This window comes from Pelodiscus sinensis, chromosome 6 (assembly GCF_052426305.1).
Source record: "Pelodiscus sinensis isolate ZL-2025 chromosome 6, ASM5242630v1, whole genome shotgun sequence".
NCBI classification, from domain to species: domain Eukaryota; kingdom Metazoa; phylum Chordata; order Testudines; family Trionychidae; genus Pelodiscus; species Pelodiscus sinensis.
This window is the reverse complement of record NC_143057.1, coordinates 28,712,126-28,733,498: the sequence shown is the minus strand read 5'-3', so window position 1 is coordinate 28,733,498 and position 21,373 is coordinate 28,712,126. Positions and strand designations below refer to the sequence as shown.

Below are 21,373 nucleotides of genomic sequence, written 5' to 3'. Positions count from 1 at the left end.
TTCTGCTGCTGACCCGCCCCCACCCTCACCCTCCTCTGCTGTCCTGGCTCCTGCCCTTCTCACTCCCCTCAGCCCTCCAGGGATTTGCCCCACCTCCCCTTCCTCTTTGACACCTGTACTTGCTCTTCCCTTCTCCGCTGTGTTCACCCTTCCTCTAGCCCTCCTCCCCATCTCCTTTCCTAACACCTCCCTCTACCTGGCTGCCCTGCCTCTCTCCTCTGCCTTCTGGTGCCTGTCCCTCCCCTCAACTCTGCTCCCCCATATCTTCCCTTCTGCTTCATCCCCACAATCCCCCTCACACCTGCACCTTACCTTACCCTCTGCACCCTCCTGGTGCCTCCCCCTTCCCTCACTGCCCCTGCCCTCCCAACACCTGCCTCCCCTTGCCCTATTCCTCCCTGGTGCCCACCCCCTCACTGCCTTCTGCCCCAGTTCTCCTCATGCCCCTCTGCACCCTCTCACGTGACTTGCTCCAATCCTTGCCTTCCTCATGTCTACCCTTCCTTTCAACTCCTTTTCTCCTGGCACCCACTCCCCGCTCCTCTCCCAGTATCACTCTGTCTCCTCCCCTCTCTCATGGACACCTTCCCATTCCTCCCCACCCCTGCTCCTCCTGCCCTTCCCCCTCATTGTCTTCTCTTGGCCACCTGGCAATTGTCTCTCCTCCATCCTGCTCCTTGGTGTCTTCCCCTTTCTTTTCCTGCCCTGGTCCCCTCCTCTCCTTGCAGCACTAGCCCCTTCTTCTCCTCACCCCCACCTTTCCCTTAGTTAATCCCTTTCCTTCCCTTCTGCCTTCCTGACACCTGCACTTGCTGGGCAGGGCAGCATGGTGGGCGGGTTCCCTGTGTGCCAGGGCTGGAGCCGGGGCCATGGTGCTACTTCTAGTACTATGGCCCCGGCCCAGAAGCAGCTTCACCATCCCCTGACTCCAATCCTGGCACACTGGGAAGCCACCTGCTGCATGGCTCAGCCCTGGGACAGCTGGGGCTGGGACTGTGGTACTAAAAATAGCACCATGACCCCAGCTCCGGTCCCCGCACCAGGGTAACATGTTTAGTGTGCCAGGACTTAAGCCGGGGCCATGGTGCCATTTTTAGTACTGCTGTTCTGGCCCCAGCAGCTGCCACACAACTGCGGCCCCAAATGCTCCCAAGGGCCGGGCGACATGGCGGGTGGCTGCCCTGTGTGCCAGGCCATGGTGCTATTTTTAGTACGGCAGCCCAGGCTCCAGCTCTTGCAACCCCCCATAGGCCACATGGTGGCTGTCCAGCTGCTCCTGGGGTGGGCAGTCTTCTAGGGGAGGGGCCAGATGGCAGAGGCAGATGGGTTTGCAGTTACGTGGCTATGCTGAGGGGATGGGCGGGAATGACATTTTTGGTGAGTGCCTGCACAGGTGCGTATCTTATAATGATCCCTGATATTGACTCTTTTTGCATTCTCCCAAATCAAAAGTTGTTACCAAATTTAACAGATTCAGAGAAGCTATGAAAACTAGCTCTCCGGACAGTTACGTAGTAACTGGGCTCATCCGCTATGGGATGGTATCTCAGGTGCGAAGTAACACCAGTATCTAATCACCTGGAGATTGTCTATCTCCGAGGTCGTCGCACCAATAAAAACTTAACACAATAATTAAATTTAAACCACAAGACTATATTATTTAAAGCAAATTTAACAGTATATACCTCGATTAAACTTATAGGGGGCAGTCCCCTTTTATACTACATGGACCTTGAGGGGCAGTCCTTCCAAGGTCCCTATACCTACTTACAGAGTCAAAACGGCGCAGGGACGATGGTGGGGTTGCTGGCGACCTCAGGCCTCTGGCTAATTAAAAGCCTCGGGTGAGGAACAACCAGGCGTCCCTCGGCGGACGATCCTGACGCTTGGTGACCTTCTAGCCTTTGGCCGTTTTAGAGCCTCGGGCGAGGAACTACCAAGGAGATCCCTTGAAGTGTAGGTTGAGTGCGGCGGCGGTTGGTTCGTCTTCCACAAAGCCTCTGGCCTCCGGCTCCTCTTCTCCGCACTTCGGAGCGGCAGGATTGGTGGTAGTAGACTCTGTTGCTATTCTAAAATAAAACCTAAACTAATCACGATGCACCCGCTGAACAGACTCGAAGACGGCCAAAATGCTTCAAACCGACGCAGCCTGCCGGACAGACACGACGACGATATCTAAATCTAATCTAAAACCTATGCTAACTAAACTGATTTAAGCCTAAATGGTAGGATAGCATGAGCCTTCCGCCAGCTATACCTAAAAGACTAATTAGACCTCTCTCATACCAAAACCTAGGACAAAGACTTGGATAGAACTCTCACTCTCTAGCCTAGCCTACCCGACAGAAACCGACGAACCCAGAGCAGCCCGACGCAACAACAACTGCTGCGTGGTAGAGGCTTAAATAGCCTGGGTTCGTGAATATTCATGAGTTCCGTGGTTTAAACCGATTGGTTGCAGGATGATGCTTCTTTAAACTGATTGGATAACAGCTCAGAAAACAAATACAGGTGATTGGTTATTAAAGGATGCTATATTAGCATAATTTTGAATTAATTGGTTGACACATCATACCACACATCCCATTATATTCAAATCTTAACAGGTAACTGGCATACGTGTGGGATGTGACATAAACCAGACCAGTGATGGATGCCAGATAATAGAATTCACCCAAAATGGAGTTTTGGCAGCCATTTTGAGAAATCACCTTTTCAGATATAAGACAGTTGATTGACATATGTCAAATATACTGGGCATACAGACTTTTCTTGATCTTTACACAGTTCCCTTTTCCCAAGGATGCACAAGTTACATTATACTCTTCCTTACATAGTGGTTACAATTATATTCAAGTGCAGTTCATAGAACAATAGGACCGGAAGGGATCTTGAGAGGTCATCGAGTCCAGCCCCCCGCCCTCAAGGCAGGACCAAGCTCCGTCTACACCATCCCTGACAGATGTCTATCTAACCTGTTCTTAAATATCTCCAGAGAGGGAGATTCCACCACCTCCCTTGGCAATTTATTCCAATATTTGACCACCCTGACAGTTTTTCCTAATGCCCAATCTAAACCTCCCTTGCTGCACTTTAAGCCCATTACTCCTTGTCCTGTCCTCAGAAACCAAGAGGAACAAATTTTCTCCTTCCTCCTTGTGACACCCTTTTAGATATTTGAAAACGGCTATCATGTCCCCCCTTAATCTTCTTTTTTCCAAACTAAACAAGCCCAGTTCATGAAGCCTGGCTTGATAGGTCATGTTCTCTAAACCTTTAATAATTCTTGTCGCTCTTCTCTGTACCCTTTCCAATTTCTCCATATCTTTCTTGAAATGTGGCGCCCAGAACTGGACACAGTACTCCAGCTGAGGCCTAACTAGTGCAGAGTAGAGCGGCAGAATGACTTCACGAGTTTTGCTTACAACACACCTGTTGATACAACCTAGAATCATATTTGCTTTTTTTGCAACAGCATCACACTGTTGACTCATATTCAACTTGTGGTCCACTATGACCCCTAGATCCCTTTCTGCCATGCTCCTTCCTAGACAGTCGCTTCCCATCTTGTATGTATGGAACTGATTGTTCCTTCCTAAGTGGAGCACTTTGCATTTCTCTTTATTAAACTTCATCCTGTTTACCTCTGACCATTTCTCTAACTTGCTAAGGTCAATTTTGAATTATGTCCCTATCCTCCAAAGAAGTTGCAACCCCACCCAGTTTGGTATCATCTGCAAACTTAATAAGCGTACTCTCTATCCCAATATCTACATCATTGATGAAGATATTGAACAGTACGGGTCCCAAAACAGACCCTTGAGGAACTCCACTTGTTATCCCTTTCCAGCAGGATTTAGAACCGTTAACAACAACTCTCTGACTACGGTTATCCAGCCAATTATGCACCCACCGTATCGTGGCCCCATCTAAGTTATATTTGCCTAGTTTATCAATAAGAATATCATGCGAGACCGTATCAAATGCCTTACTAAAGTCTAGGTATATGACATCCACCGCTTCTCCCTTATCCACAAGGCTCGTTATCCTATCAAAGAAAGCTATCAGATTAGTTTGGCATGACTTGTTCTTCACAAACCCATGCTGGCTATTCCCTATCACTTTATTACCTTCCAAGTGTTTGCATATGATTTCCTTAATTACCTGCTCCATTATCTTCCCTGGGACAGACGTTAAACTGACCGGTCTGTAGTTTCCTGGGTTGTTCTTATTCCCCTTTTTATAGATGGGCACAATATTTGCCCTTTTCCAGTTGTTACATGACAACAAGATTGATACATTCTTTGCACTTATAAAGACAATGTAATTCTGCTACATTTCTCTACAAAGTGAAATTAAGTGCATCATCTGTTTTTAAGGGCTTCATAATATTTGGAATTTGCTCTGTTTTTTAAACTTTTCCTCAAAGTACACTGCTAAAGCAGCAGTCTTCTCTTAGTTTATTATAGAAGTAAGTGTTGAAGCCTGAGTAAATTGTTCATAACTTTTTTCTTCTAGTCTATTCAGCAGGTCTGTTTATTGTAGCTTATATAATATCTTACAACTTTTCTGACGTAGTTTTATAAAGATTCTTTCATGCTGGTGCCCATATCATGAATATGAGAGAGTTGTGTAGAATATGTGATGATGATGATGATGATGATGCAAGCTTTCCTACACAGAAACCATACATACTTAAATATTTTTGTGCTACATACTGCATAAACAACTAACATTGCTCTGAATTCCAACCCTATGGGATACTCTCCTGAGGACTGATCTACTTTTCTGGAATGTCAAAACTTTCTCCTTTTAAATTTTTCATGTTGAACTTAATTCTTGTAAACACAAAAAAGGCAGACAGGCATAGAATTATGCTTATGCTGAGCATAGGCAAGCTGCAGGCAAAGGAATAAAATGTTTCTGTACTGGCCTTATGAGCAAATCATCTGTGACTTGGAGAAGCAAACTTTTTGTCAGCTGATAGTTACTTACATATAGTAATTGGCATGTGAATTTCCATTAAGGCTACTAAAGACATGGTTTCTGAATTGCACATAAGAATGGCCATACTCGGTCAGACCAAAGGTCCATTTAGCCCAGTATCTTGTCTGCTGACAGTGGCCAATACCAGATGCCCCCAGAGGGAGGAAACACAACAAGTAATCATCATGTGATTCCTCTCCTGTCATTCATTTCCAGAAAAACAGAGGCTAGGGACACCATTCCTACCCATCCTGGCTAATAGCCATTGATGGACCTAACCTCCACACATCTATCTAGCTTTTTTTTTAACCCTGTTAAAGTCTTAGTCTTCACAACCTCCTCTAGCAAGGAGTTCCACAGGTTGGCTGTGTGCTGAGTGAAGAAAAACTTCTATTTGTTTGTTTTAAACCTGCTGCCTATAAAGTGTTAATACTGAAAATTTTATTGGACAATGTGGAGAGTTTGGCACCATTTCAAGAATACATTGTGTAGCAAGACAACTATGTGGAAGCTTTTACTTTCTATAAGATTAAGGACTGTGCTCCCTACTTGGCTATGATACATGAGCTGCTAACTGCATTGCCATTTATGAGAGTTAAGCATCTAGAATTTGAGTAGAGGCTAGAGTCTGGAATGTCACGATTTTAGCCAACTGTTTTACCCTTGTATAGACTTGTTAAAATGTAATTCTCATAAAAATAATGTATTGCCACTACCGAAAAGTGAAATCCTCATTTTATCTGCAAAACAGATACAGCATAGACAGTGGCAATGGACCTCAGTGCTGACCTTGAGGGGCAAGAGGTTTTTTACTCTTCAGGAAAAGCCTTCCTTTGGCTATTAGTTGATAATCCTAATGTCATGGACCAGTTGGTGGTGGCTGTTCGGCTGCTTAGAGAACTAATAAAATCCCCCTGTCAGTTTACATAGGCCTTTAGACATGCATCATGTGTGAATAACTAAGCATGTTAAGTATTGTGTAATTCACTAATTGAATAGTCAGTGCATTTTTGCATTGACTATTCGATTAGTTGATAAGGCATAGCTGCCCCTTTGAAACGCCTTAGTGGTGTTTCAAAGGGGCAGCGCCGCATGGAGGCCAGGACCACAGGCAAGCGACTAGTTGACCATCTTGTCGACTATCTGATAAGCATTTGCTTATTGGATAGTCGACTAGTCCTTAACATCCCTATGAAGAACTCTTCCTCTTCAAGCACAATGACATTGGAAATGATGAACTAGAGCTTAATGCTTCCAAATACTAATTACCACTCCCCTGAGCAGTAGTGTTCGCTGATCACCCAGCTATGGAAAAATTAATGAAAGGTTCTGAACAAACAGCACCTCCAAAATAATCAGTTTTAGAGTTACAGTAGCATTACAAGTTAAGGTTGAAATGGTACTGTAATAGCCATTATAGATTACACAAATATGTTCTTTGGCTACAATATCTGGAAAAATTAAAGCTAATTTCTTTGGCATTAGTACATATAATTACACCCCAAAACATAGAGAAAAATTAACCTTAAATTGCAAAAATCTACCTTGTTTTTTTACACTCTGACCCACCATTCATATAAAAATATTTTATGCTCACTATTATTTTTTGCTTTTTTAAAAATAAAATTTATCTTACAAGCTGGGCTTCTCTGGCATTTTTTTCTTTATTCATGTAGTAAATATGTGCTTCTCAGTGCAAAACCCCATCTGTTTATTCTAACTGCCTGAGCTGGCTTACCTTATTTGAATTGCAGCCTACTTAAACTGCATTCCTGTGTGTGTGTGTGCCTGCCTGCCTGCCTGCCTGCCTGCCTACCATGTCTAGAGCAAAGGAGAGGTAAGCAAGTGTAGAAGTCAGTTGAGTACATGGAAATGAAAGGCTGCACCGAACTCATGTTCTCAGAAACTGTTATGAATTTTGCATTTACTTGCTTCTCCTTTTTCTAGGTGCATGAGGGCTCAGAGATTTAGATCTTGCGGTAATACTGGGGCTTCAGACTTCAGTCTTCCAGCTCTATTCCCAGCTTCTGCCCCATGAGGGGCACTGGGGATCATGGTGTTACCTACTGAGGTGGGACAGAAACCAGAAGCCCTGAGCATAGGCACCCACCCTCCCTGAGGCTGAAGCCCTGCGCCCTGGCACACTTACTGGATTGAACCCTAGCCTCAGTGTTTCTCTTGGTCTTGCTCCTGATGGCTAGAAGTCTTCAGCTCCCTCCAACTTCCTGGAGCTCTGCCCACCCCCATGCCCTGCTGGTTGTAACTCCAGTCGCCTAGTGGCTGAAACACTGAGCCTCATAGCTAAAGCTTTGAAGCAGTACAGTGTTTGCTGTTTTGTTTTTGTCTCCATTGCTGCTGGATAGGTGATTTCCAATTTCACTAAGTGTCCAGTTGACCGATAAGTCCGTAATTGGTGTTCCTATCTTTAAGGGTCTACTGTCAAATACTGCAAGTGGGCATCACAGAATTCATGGGAAGCATGTTTTCCTAGCTAAACTGCCATATTTTTGCAGCCTCCATAACAGCAAACTACAAGCAGTCCCCGGGTTACGTACAAGATAGGGACTGTAGGTTTGTTCTTAAGTTGAATCTGTATGTAAGTCGGAACTGGCATCCAGATTCAGCCGCTGCTGAAACTGATCAGTTTCAACCGCGGCTGAATCTGGACACCAGTTCCGACTTACATACAGATTCAACTTAAGAACCCCAGGCGTCCCCAAGTCAGCTGCTGCTGAAACTGATCAGCAGCTGATTCCAGGAAGCCCGGGGCAGAGCAACTTTGCCTCGGGCTTCCTGTAGTCAGCCGCTGGTCAGTTTCAGCAGTGGTTAACTTGGGGACGCCTGGGGCAGAGCAGCTGGGGTGCTGCTGGGTTGGTCCAGTAGTGCCAAGGAGCGGTGCTGCGGGACCAACCGGCAGCGCCCCACCTGCTCTACCACAGGCCCCGGGCTTTGCTCCATGTCTCCCTGGTCTGCTGGGGGGGGGGCACTAGCTGTGTCTTCCCCCCCCCCCCCAGCAGACAAGGGAGACGCTGAGCAAAGCGGCGGAGGACCCAGGCCGGACCCGCGGCGCTTCCAGATCAGCTGGAAGCGCTGCGGGTCTGGCCCGGGTTCTCCGCCGCTTTGTTCAGCGTCTCCCTGGTCTGCAGACCAGGGAGACGCTGAGCAAAGCCGCGGAAGACCTGGAGCCGGACCCGGATCCGCGGCGCTTCTAGATCAGCTGGAAGCGCCGCGGTCCGGCCTGGGTCCTCCGCCGCTTTGCTCAGCGTCTCCCTGGTCTGCAGACCAGGGAGACGCTGAGCAAAGCCGCGGAGGACCTGGGCCGGACCCGCGGCGCTTCCAGATCAGTGCCGCGGGTCTGGCCCGGGTCCTCCGCTGCTTTGCTCCGCGTCTCCCTGGTCTGCTGGCTCCCCCAGCAGACCAGGGAGACAGGGAGCAGCTTTTCTCGCCCCGGAGGAGGTGGGCGGCGGGACCAGGCGTCCCGCCGCTCCAGTCCTCTGGGGCGAGAAAATCCCCGTTCGTAACTGCGGATCCGACATAAGTCGGATCCGCGTAACTCGGGGACTGCCTGTATAGCGCATATCCTGATCTTTGTTAATGAAAATGAGGCACTTGCCGTCATAGAGCTGTGGCTTTGAGGGGAGGTAAAATATATTGCAGCTTTCTTTTTTGGAACACAGAGACTAAAGATTTGTTGGGAAGTTTGCCCTAAAGCTAAGTGATCTTGGTTCCTCTGTCCGTTATGTAGTATTGGCAGTGTGGCATAGTTGGTTGCCTTTGGCTCCTTGTTTGCAGCTGCAGTTTATAACCGCTGTCATTGGCTTTACAGAGAACTTAGGAGAAGGTAAATTATTTTCTTGCTATGGAAGTCAAATAAGCTAGTTTCAAGGGAGCATGCATTGTAGACTGAGTGGATATACTTCAGTATAGCATGCATCCCATGATTGCTAAGGCAGGGACTGCCAGTGGTTAGGCAGAGGCAAAAGCATGTTATGGAACCTTCCTTGCCCTCAGCTGTGTCTTTTTAAATTATTTTATTTCAATTAGTGATTGTTTACTGCCCTAGGTGTCACTGTTCTCTGAATAAATTCTCAATTGCATAGGATTTTTCCTCTTTTTCTTTTAATCAGAATTTTCAAATTGGAGCAAACTTGGGCATAGATACCTTACACAATGTCTTGGTCAATAGTTTTTTTTCCATCCTTTTTTGCTGTTATCAAATAATTTTTCTCTAGTTTCTTGTAGCACTTTTATAAGGGCCTTCTCTCAACTTGTTTTTAATAGTCTGAAATTTCCAGTGTAGACATTGCAGTGTAATCTTTAACATGTACTCAACTGGACAAGCTGAAGCCTGCTAGTGTTCTTGCTACACTGTAATATTAGAAAGTGTTAGTTAGAACATATTAAATAATATACTCTAACAATGTACTGTATCTCTAAACTTTTCTCCAGACCAAATCAAAATGGATGCAGACTAACGCTTTTGCAGACTCATTTTGGTGCCTTTCAAGTTAATAAAGCTAGAACAGGAATATAGTAAATGTAATAGACATTATGGGAAGCTAAAGAGCCTAACATTTATTTATAAAAAAAAAGCATCTAGTTTTTATCCAAAATATTGCTGAATATGTAGGACATTAATTATGCGGCATAATGTTTCCACAGAATACAAGTATCATCCTGGAAAGTAAAGTATTGTGAAACATATATTACAGTAGATTTTATTTTCCCAAATCAATATTTTCATGTTATAACCTTTAACATAAGTTAGAAAACTACATTGCCTGAAAATTAAGAAGAAATTAAAGTAACTTGTACTGTATAATTACAAACATTAATGGTTGTGCTCAATAAATATTTTCAATTTAAAGCAAATGGATTTTATGGAAGAAAATATTAGGACTTGTTAATCAAAATCCAAAATAATGTGAAGATGTATTTTAATCACATAGATTACATTTACATTTGCTTAATCTTTTTAATATTATAGATTAGCAATGTTATGATTAAAAACTATTGTGTAATTATTTCAGAAATTGATTACTTTGTGAAGTATCATAGTTAGAAACTTAGAAACTCTTAGAAAAGTTGCTGTGGTCCTAAATAAGACTTGCAGAATATTTTAGACTGAGTAAGAAACCAGATTTTCTCTGGTGGCAGCAATTATTCTTCTGCAATAAATGCATGAGTATAACATATCACGTTAATATGGAAGGATTTAGTAGCTCTGGTCCAGAAAGTGTTCTGACTTCAAGTGTAAATTCTTGTTGTTTTTAGTAACTTTTCAGAAAGATTTCAGGGGATTTATAGCTCAGGGAATTCTTATGGCTGTATGTTTATGAACTAAATGAATAGTCCTATAGATAGTGAAACAATGACCAGTTTTTGATGGCTTCAGATGTCAGAACTGAAATTTTGGTATTTAAGTGTTCATATACCGTGAGTGGTGAGTGGTGCAGTATAAAAAATCTTAGACAAATTGGATATTAGAGACCAGATACACAGTTACTTAAATGTCATACTTGGGAAGCATTGCTTTTTAATTTTAATCTGTTGAAGGGCTAAAAATGGATGGAAAAGGAGGGTGATGGGAGGCAAGGCAAAGTTCTTCGAGTACAGGCAGTCCCCGGGTTACGTACAAGATAGGGACTGTAGCTTTGTTCTTAAGTTGAATTTGTATGTAAGTCGGAACTGGTACATATTGTAGGGGAAACTCTAGCTAAACATTTCTCCAGAGCTCAGTTTTATTCTCCCACACCTCACTTCCCTCAGTCCTTTATTCTCAAGCTGAGGTGTCTGCTGAGAAAAGCCGCTCTGCATCTCTCTGGTCTGCTGGGGGAGGGGGAGCGCTAGCTTCGCCTCTCCCTGGTCTGCTGGCGGAAAGCAGCTAGTGCGGGGTTGCCTCACCCCGTTTGTAAGTAGGGATCAGATGTAAGTCGGATCCATGTAACCCGGGGACTGCCTGTACTGCCCTGTGACCTATCATTATAAAGAAAAAATAAGAACATGGGAAAACTTACTTCAGTGTCTGGACCATGTCCAGAACTTGAAAAGAGAGCACATAAGGGTCCGTGAAAGTATTGTGGTAGGTTTTTTCTTGACCTAACCAACATTGTAGCTGGTTAGTGTGAGCAGTATTGTAGCTTCTTCCATTCTGTGGTGTGTCCTGGGAAAAATAGAAAAGAAGAGAAAATTGACAAAATCCAAAGGAGTCACAAGGAAATACATAAGCATTTCTATAAAGTGTCTGTTATCCTGGGTGAATTATTACCATCTGTTTTTTAGTGGAAAGGAGCTCTGTGCCCCACCAGGGAAATTCTCCACAGTTACAAGGACACAGGAACTCAAATCTCTGCGAGCTCTTCTCTTTCTTTCTTCAGTATAGCTGTTTACACACTCCACTGGATTACCTTTTAAATGCCGAGTTGCCTACCTTCTGGACACTCTCAGTATATACCTATTGTTTCTATGACAACTGTGCACTTCAGATTCACTGATTAAGGCTTTGTCTATATTTATCTAGAAGGTTGAATTAAAATATGCAACTCCACCTATGTTAATTGCGTAACTAGAGTTGACATACCTTAATTTGCCTTTTGGCACATTCTCCTCAGTTGGAGATTGATGGGGCAAATGCTTCCATCCATTTCTTTCACTCCTTGCAAATCATGGTGTACTGGCGTTGAGGGCGACACCTATAGCATTTGATTTAACAGGTCTTTACTAGAACTACTAAATTGAACTGCAGAAGATCAACCACTGTAACATCGATCTTCTTGGTAGTGAAGAGGTGATCTCAGTAAAGGAATGCTTAACTATATTATGTTCAGCTATTAGATGGCAACATTTGTATAAAATACTTTATTTAAACGAATATACATCAGACTTGACAGATCATAAAAGGAACATATAAGTATGCTCTGTGACCAGTCCATGTCTGGGGCAGAAGTAGTGGTGTGAAGATTAACCTAGAAACAGAAGGAACAAAGCAATAAAGGTTGCAGGATGTCACCAACGTGCCATTTCTTTAGTGACTCAGAGAATTTCAGCTTTGACAGATTTTCAGAGAGACTGATTATGCATTGCTATTAAGTACCATAAAGAAAGTAGAGATATACAGGTACCTTGTTTATGCTGTGACATAACAAGCAAAGTGTGTATTTAGACCCTTTAACATTTCTGAAAATAGTAAACCAAAAAAAAAAAAAAAGTTTACTTAAAGGTTTGGGGTATGTTTGGTGCATACTTTATACTCAACAGTTCCGGTTAGCTACGGAGGTGTTCTGATGTATATGGGCAAGTTCAAAGTCAAAAACTATGCATTTAGAGTGTATATGATATAGGATCACAGACCAGCATCCTGCTCAACTGTAGTTGGCAGCCATGAGGGGCCTAGAGAGAAAGGCAGAAGAACTTGACATAATATTTATTGACACTGGAGTTTTAAAAAGAGATCCATTACAAAGAACCTTAAGAGACAACGCTGAAACATATATTGCACATATTCCTCATGGGATTTCTACTTCATTACTTTATAAAGTGGAAACTGAGTTAAAGAGAATGATGCGGATTGACTTAATTCAGAAACTCTCAAAACCAGCAGCATAGTGTGTCCATATGTACCAAATATAATGGAAAATGGAAAAATATGAATGTTTGGATCTTAACGAAGCTGATGTAAGAGAAATATATATCCTCTCAATATGGGCTTGTCTACACTACTGAGAAGATCAAAGCTGCCGCAGTCCATCTTCATATTAGCGGTTCTTCCATTGCCACTATGCTGCTGGCTTTGAGATTTTCCGAATTAAGTCAATCTGCATCATTCTCTTTAACTCACGAGGAGTAAGGGAAGTCGACAGGAGCATGTGCTCCTGTTGACTTCCTGCTGTGTGGATGGTGCCAAAGCATGATTTGAGATACTTAATCTTGAATTGACTTTCCCCTTTAGTGTAGACCAGTACTTTTGGATTATTTCCTGCCCAAAGTGAAGAAAGATGCAATATTCTTCAAGTTGGATGCCTTGAGACAATTCTGGCAAGTTCCTTTAGCCAAAGAAAATGCTAAACTGGCTATATTTATCATATGTTTTACTTTTTGAAATTATCTGTGCACCTGACATTTTCCAAAGAAAGATGTCAGAATAGCTAGTAAACAAAAATGGCATTGTGATTTTTATAGACAATAATCTGATATATCCGATTAAATGGAAGAACATAATGGAAGCTTCTTTGTTGAGAAATGTCACTGTGGGTACTTCACCGCAGGTGTCGGTGCATCCCAGCACAACAGACTGGATTCTTCACAGCAGTGCGGGGGGGGGGGGGGGGGGGCGGAGTTGCGCATGTGAAGTAGGGGAAGCACACAGGTGCCACTCAGGACTACTGTGCATGCGTGGCCTTAGTTCCTTCTTACTATCCCCAACTTAGGACAAAGCTCTTAACTCTTCACTCCTTCATTAATCCTGTAGACAAGTAGTTAAATTATCCATTATTTCTCCCTCAATTATCCCACACCCTATCTGAGTTCGTCTACCTAAATAAACCCTACCCAAAACCCCTTCATGTTTTTCTAAGTTAAACTCCCGCTTTTTGCATTCATTGAAGTGCCAGGGTCACCAGGCTTTAAATATTGTTCAGCCTGTAATGACACCATGTCCATCTTCAGCGGATATGCTAAGTGTGTGAAATGTCTCGGAGTCCCATGTTCAACAGTATTGCCAGCACTGCTCCAAACTCAAGTCACGGACACGCAGAGACAGGGACCTCCATCTGAAAATTGTTAGAAAAGGTGCAACATCCCTCCTTTGTTCCCTGGAAGGCATGGTCCTGATGAGATGAGATCTGAAAAGGGAAAAAGATCCCCAAAGAAACATGCCTCTTTGTTACCTCACAAAGGGCAGCCGCCTAAGCGGTGCACAACTGAAAGATAGGTACCAAAGACTGAGAGGCCATCTCGCTTCCGCACTTGCAACACTTCCAGCACCAATCCAGAGCCCAAGTATGAGAACTGTAGTGTTTTTTCCTTAGCATAGCGTAAAAGTATACAAAAGATTCAATTTCATGGGGGAGACCAGATTTTATGGTCCATGATGCATTTTTCACAGATGTGGATTTGGTAAGGTCCTACTTGTGTATAAAACACTGACACAGACACACACAGTTGCTTATGTATATTATACTGAGAAATCATTCTGAAAGTAATCTGTGACATTTGATCTGGGAACATTATGGAAATGGTATGTGGATGTGGCATCAGAGTTGGCCAGTCCATAGGAGGGTTTGGGGTGGCCACCTCAACTCTCCTATGGATGGGATGATCCTGCCCTATACTGGCCTGTGGGGCACAGGGTAATCTAGGGGATGATCTGGGGTCAGCAGCACGGGTTAGCCCCCCCCCCCCCCATTCACTACAGCACCCTGCTCCACTCTTCTGCCATCTCCCAGTCATCTTCCTGGTGATGGGAAGTGGAGCAGCCTGGCCCCAGTTATGAATTAGTGGCTCTTCAGCTTTAACTTATATCTGTTTTTCAAACACATTGATATACACAGTATCCTGAACTCACAAAAATAAATGAATTAAAATAACCTTATCAGTAATTAAAGTTCACTTCTGCCTTTATGTGCTTTTTTTGTTTTGTCTCTAAATATGCTCCTTTCCCCAGTAGCAGGATTGCACCCTAAATTTAGAAAAGACAAAGCACTATGATAGCAACTTTGTGGTAATGCTCCCAAGTTAGGTCTGACACAGGAAGTTGAAATATTTTTTTAAAGGGTCAGATCAATTACCATACAATAAAAAAGGCCCTTTCCCTTTGTCTGTGGTATTGGGGGGGGGGGGGGGGGGAAGAGAACACGGTGGCTCCTTTGAAGGTCTCCCCTCCCCCCCTTTTTGCTCTGCCCTCTTGGGAGCTTAGCATCCTCATAGGCTGGATAGCTGGGAAGGGTGAGGCTCCACAGTTGATGAGCTGGCCTGAGGGTGTAGCTGGCATTGACCTTGCTGTGATCCTCCGATACCTGTGGAAGTGCAGGTAAACATCGCAGTGGCTGCCGTTTTTTTTTTTTTTTTTTTTTTTTATTGCCCACTTCTGCTCTAACAGTATCTCCATGCTAAATGTGAGAGCTTAAATGCTGTGTTTCATTGGGTACACCAGACACTTTGCAAATATGTTCTTCCTGTTTTAATGGTCTTGGTTTAATCAGAGAATCTTTTCTTTAATGGGGACTTTAGTTTTCTGTAAAGTACCAACAATTTTGGTTGTACTTTATGAAGTTTGTACTTCAGTGATATACGATACAACATACAGCACTATATACAATAACTTTACTATATATTGTCTGCCTTGGGCTCTGAAAGATGTGAGCGTACATTTTAAATTATAGTATACACATTTTTGTATGTGTGTAATGTGGAATAGAGGACAGAGACATATAAGCAACAAACACAGAGAGAAAGAGATTCCATTTTAGGAAGATAATGAGATGCTGCTAAAGCTGTAATAAGTGAGCAGAATAACGTTGAAAGTCTCCCTGTGGTTTGTTTCCATTTATAATACTTCTGAAGCTCTGTTTCCACTATTGTAACTTGAGGAAGCTGGCCATTTTGATGGAAGAATCTTCTTATATTTTAATGGGGCCCACTCGGGAGTGGGTTAAGTGTGTATGTGAATGAAGGCTTGTGGTTGGAAGAAGTCAGGAATAGTGACCTTAGTTTTAACCTCTAGGGCCTGTTCATTTACTGTGCTTTTTCGGTTAAACTATCATTTGTTTTCAAGTCCTTAATATTTAGAAATAGAAATAAAGCTGCCAAATATGTCACAGAAGTGAATGTAGTCAGGCTTTGGGCGTAAGTGATTTTTAAGATCTCCAAACTGGAAAAAGATACTAGCTTGGCACATAAGTGGACTGGGAGGAGGGGAGAAGAACCTTCCATGGGAATCACATTTACCATGCACAGACTACTAACATGTCCAAAGTATCACAGACAGTTTTGTTTCTATGCTTCCCACTTGACATTTGAAACAAAAACCCATTCAAAGTGCACTAATGCTAGTCGTGCATGTATGAAAGAGATGGAAAATTACATAGTTTCAGTGGTCTAGTACTTGCTGTAGGTAGTCTGAGAGCAATGCCAAAAAGGAGCTTCTAGCCTAAGAGTCTAGTGATAGATTCTACATCCAGTATCTTGTGAATTACTAGTGCTAGAAAGGAATATTGTATCCCATAGTGTATCCTGCTTCCCAGTAGCATAACTCATTATTTTCCTGTATTGTCACAAGAAACTTAATAATAAATTCACTATTTTGATTACCGTCTTGACTTTAGGCGTCCAGGTCGATTCTGACTTGATTTTAGTGGTTGTCATTTTGAGAAATGTCCTACAATAAGTGTCAGAGGCATGCTGATTTAACTCAGCTGAATAGGACTATCTGGTCTCAGGGTTGACTGGACAGTTATGACTCTCTGTCTTAAAATAAGCCATTTGACTGGCTGAATATGCTACTTCTGCAAAGACCCACTGACAGGACCCATGTATGGATTTTACTTGATGACCCAATTTAGCAAAATATTTAAGTGTAGTTTAAATTTACCATGAGAAAGTGTGTCATTTCACTGAGTTTGTGGAATTGAAATGAGCAATTTTAAATTGTTGGACTCCACATAATTTTACTTTAAAAAGTAATATGTATATTTGATTTAAAGAAAATGATAGGCTAGCTCTTATTAATTGTTTCACTTATTGGTAACTCAGTGGTATGACTCCCTTTATCTCGTTACAGGGTTTGTTAGGGCACACCATGATCAACATCAAGCAAAATACAGGCAGTCCCCGGGTTACGTACAAGATAGGGACTGTAGGTTTGTTCTTAAGTTGAATCTGTATGTAAGTCGGAACTGGCGTCCAGATTCAGCCGCTGCTGAAACTGATCAGTTTCAACAGTGGCTGAATCTGGACGCCAGTTCTGACTTACATACAGATTCAACTTAAGAACCCCAGGTATCCCCAAGTCAGCTGCTGCTGAAACTGATCAGCGGCTGATTCCAGGAAGCCCGGGGCAGGGGCTTCCTGTAGTCAGCCACTGGTCAGTTTCAGCAGCGGCTGACTTGGGGACGCCTGGGGCAGAGCAGCTGGGGTGCTGCTGGGTTGGTCCAGTAGCGTCACCGCTCCTCGGCGCTACTGGACCAACCCAGCAACACCCAAGCTGCTCTGCCCCAGGCGTCCTAATTCAGCCGCTGCTGAATCTGACCAGCAGTGGCTGAATCAGGACGCCTGGGGCAGAACAGCTGGGGTGCTGCCCGGTTGGTCCAGTAGCGCCCAGAGCGGCGCTACGGGACCAACTGGCAGCGCCCCAGCTGCTGTACCACAGGTGTCGGGAGCAAAGCCATGGAGCACAGGGGCAGCGGGACAGCCCAGACGCGCCGTGGCTATCCTGCTGCCCTCGGGCTCCATGGCTTTGCTCTGCTTTGCTCCCCGTCCCCCTGGTCTGCAGACCAGGGGGACGGGGAGCAAAGCAGCAGAACACGCGGGCAGCGGACAGCCCCGACGCGTCGGGGCTGTCCGCTGCCCGCGTGCTCCGCGGCTTTGCTCTGCTTTGCCCCCCCGTCTCCCTGGACTGCAGACCAGGGAGATGGGGGGGGGGGGGGGCAAAGCAGAGCCAAGCCTCGGAGCGTGTGGGCAGCTGACAGCCCTGTCCGCTGCCCACGTGTTCCGCTGCTTTGCTTCCTCTCCCTGGTCTGCTGGAGACCAGGGAGAGGAACGGCCCCGTTCGTAACTGAGGATCCGACATAAGTCGGATCCGCGTAACTCGGGGACTGCCTGTAATCCCAATTATTAGTGATAACTGTTTTATTATTTAATAATTAATAAGAAAACATTAACAAACACAAATGATGAATTGGTTATTTCTATCTTGTCTTTACTCTCATTGTAGAGTGTTCTTAACAGAGATTACAACCCTGAATGCGAACACCTCTGAGGTGATCTTTGCTCTTTTTATATTAAGACCAAAGTATATTGTTTCCAAAATGATTCTGACTCCATTCTTTAATATATCCTTTTGATATCTAAGAATGTGTATAAGTGGGCAAAATAACTTTTTTTGAGGACATGTTGACAAAGTAAGCAATCTTAGGTACATGCTATTAAACCAAATAAAATATTTAAAAAATGCAGAAGAAGCCACTGAAGGAGCTATCTTGAGGTTTAATCAATGTGCAGAATGTTAAATATAGTTAGATCCCATTGTTTCTCTGTTTTCCAGTGTTTAACCCATGTCCTCTCCAGTGTACGTGGCCTAACCATAAGTGATTAATAGGAGAAACTGTTAAGAATTTTATGTCATAACACCATTTCAGTATTCTAACAAACTCATTACAAGAGTTTTAAATCTAATTTCTTGGCATTGCCTCAGTTAACCTCCTCTCACAAATCCATGTTTATGTTTTTGGGAGGTTTCCTTGTTTCTTCTTAAGTCTTCTCTGTTTTTCTTATCTGTGTGTAGCAGCTTGCTTGTAGTGATGAACAGGATTAGTTGTGCAATACTTGCTGTCGAAGCAGAGTAGCAGGGGATGTGAGTGTGGGGTCGTTTCACAATTATTTATAACCTTCGCCTTATTTTCATGAAGTTGGAGGTAAATATTCTTCTTTTCAGGCATGTTTAGATTCCAATTGATTGTTGTAATCTATCATTGACTCCATGCTTTTGGGTTTGGTTTAGGTAATGCTTTCAGCTCCTGAACAAGAATTGTTTTATGCATATGCAGTTTCTCTGACTGCTTCAATTCTTGTGGCAGAAAATATCCAGATAACTTCTTAAGTTAATGTTAAGTATTTTTTATGTAGTGTCTTTTGTGAGATATTCTTTTTATTTTATCAGGGATTGACAGGAAATGAAGTTCTGTTTAGAAAAAGTCCTCACAACTGTTTTTATGTGTGTTAATATTTCTCAAAACAGTTTTTAATATATACATAACTTATAGAAGGACTTGAGCTTAAGTTGTTGCTTGTATGTGACAATTTTTTGAAAGATAATTTTTCTCATCCTCCTGCATGAATTGTAAATTGTTTGAGCATTGACAGTAAGTAATTAATTCTCCAATAATATAGATATTCTATACTTAAATAGCTGCATACATTAGAAATTAGCATCAAATAGCATTCCTATATTTGTACATAAAGCATCTTACTATTCCTATAACAATGATATCAGGCAGTTGCTGTGTGAGGGCTTGCCTTCTGATGCAAAATGTTTGCTAATGTTCATATTAAAAGAAGCATAGCCCATCAGCATTTAAAACCCCTTTCCTCCCCAACAGGTTTTCACCTTTAAATGGAAACATGAGTTGAGAGTAATATTTTTCAAGTCTGAAGAACATTTATTGTAAATGTCTTACAGACGATACTGGAGCAAAATGTAATAAAAAATATGTAGTAATGTAAATTTTATAATTTGGTTATCAATTATTTGTGAGGTTGCGAAGCTTGTAAATTATGTGCTGTGTGTGGTTCTGTTCCCTTTATGAATTAGGGAATGAATTATTACATAGTCAGGAGCTTGCTGGTTTTCATTTGTGGACTGGATAGTCCTTACCAGGATCATTAAAATATAAAATTAATTTAAGTATCAATTGAGGAAGGAAGTCAGATGGGTTGAAGTTACATAGATTACGTTGTTATATCACAAGTATTGACAAAACTCAGCGAGAGAAGTTGCCACGATTTTGCTTGGATTTGACTCTAATTGCATGGTAAAGTTTTAACAACTCATGATCCAAGTCAGACCGACAGACCTGTGAGCCTGAGAGCTGATTCAGTCTGGGAACAGTGTAGCACACTTTAGATGTTGAGATTAGGTGATTTACGTTTTAATTTAGATCAAGGAGTTACCTGAGGTCAGTTAAGCAATGCTTTCCCCACTTTGTAATGGGCTGCTTAGTTCCCCACTTTCCCCCCGCCATGATTGCTGTTCCCAATTAAGTTGAAGCCACTGAGCCATATTACCTGGAATTGTTGTTGTTCTACAGATTAAATCTCTTTGGCTTTGGTCTGGCAACATCTGTGGGCTGGGGGCAGCAGAGCCTAGCTGGCAGGCTGGGGATAGCTCACTGACTGTGGCTGTGGCCAGGTGGGGAGCCTCAGGAGATCGCAAGGCCTGAATTCCTCTGATCTGGCAAATTCCCTAGCTCAGGACTGCTCAGGTCCCAAGGATGCTGGACCAGGGAGGTACAAATAACACATGAGACAATCCTATAGTTGAATTATTTATGGATGGAAGTGACACCCACATTTATGAGTCAGTAATTTGCATGATAGTGATTAGAACATTTTAAGGGAACCACTGTTCATACTTTCATGGTTAATGAACTTTTCCAAGAGATGATCCTGGATCAGTGATCAGAAAGTCAACTGGCAGTTCACATTTTTTCTATTATTTGCCAATGTAATGCCTGCTTTCAAAGTACTTGTATAGTTTGATTGTTGGTCCAGTTTGAAAACATTCATATATATTGCATAGGCCAATAAATACATACATGCTGATTTTCACCTGATCAAGACCTCAAGTTTATTCTATATAGAAAATATCAAATGCAACCCAACTCTGCCATGAACATATAAGCTGAAATAGAAGGTTATTGTGCACACATATCACATATGCTATTGAATCTAAAAATTACAAGCTAATTTTTATGTATGGTAAATTTGTGGAGTAAATAACAAAATGCTAATTCTTTTTTATATTACAGGCAGTCCCCGGGTTACGTACAAGATAGGGACTGTAGGTTTGTTCTTAAGTTGAATTTGTATGTAAGTCGGAACTGGTACATATTGTAGGGGAAACTCTAGACAAACATTTCTCCAGAGCTCAGTTCTATTCTCCCACACCTCACTTCCCTCAGTCCTTTATTCTCAAGCTGAGGTGTCTGCTGAGAAAAGCTGCTCCATGTCTCCCTGGTCTGCTGTGGGGGGCGCTAGCTTCGCATCTCCCTGGTCTGCTGGGGGGAAGCAGCTAGTGAAGGGTTGCCTCACCCCGTTTGTAAGTAGGGATCCGATGTAAGTCGGATCCATGTAACCCGGGGACTGCCTGTATACCATGTGTTCCTAAATTAGGTAAGGAAAGAATAACCTTCCTGTGTTACAGTAATCTAGAATTTTCAAATTGCAATAAATACTATAAAAGAATGTGATATTACCAACGCTTTTCATTTGCACAAATCTGTTGTGACTAGACTTTCATTAAAGTTAAACATTTCTTGACATCAAAGATTGAAATATTTATAAATTATTTTCATAGAGGTCATGTGATAATTATTGAATTTATCAAATGCATATTTCTTTGAAATATAAATTGATTTAAATGCAGTGCTTTATGACTACAATTAACTGTCTCATT

General features: G+C 42.8%; 1 protein-coding gene across 4 annotated transcripts in view; it reads left to right on the top strand.

Annotated features, from left to right (window-relative positions):
• The window catches only part of KDM4C (lysine demethylase 4C), a 397,703-nt gene that overhangs the window by 74,757 nt on the left and 301,573 nt on the right, over positions 1 to 21,373 (top strand). The window lies entirely within an intron of this gene.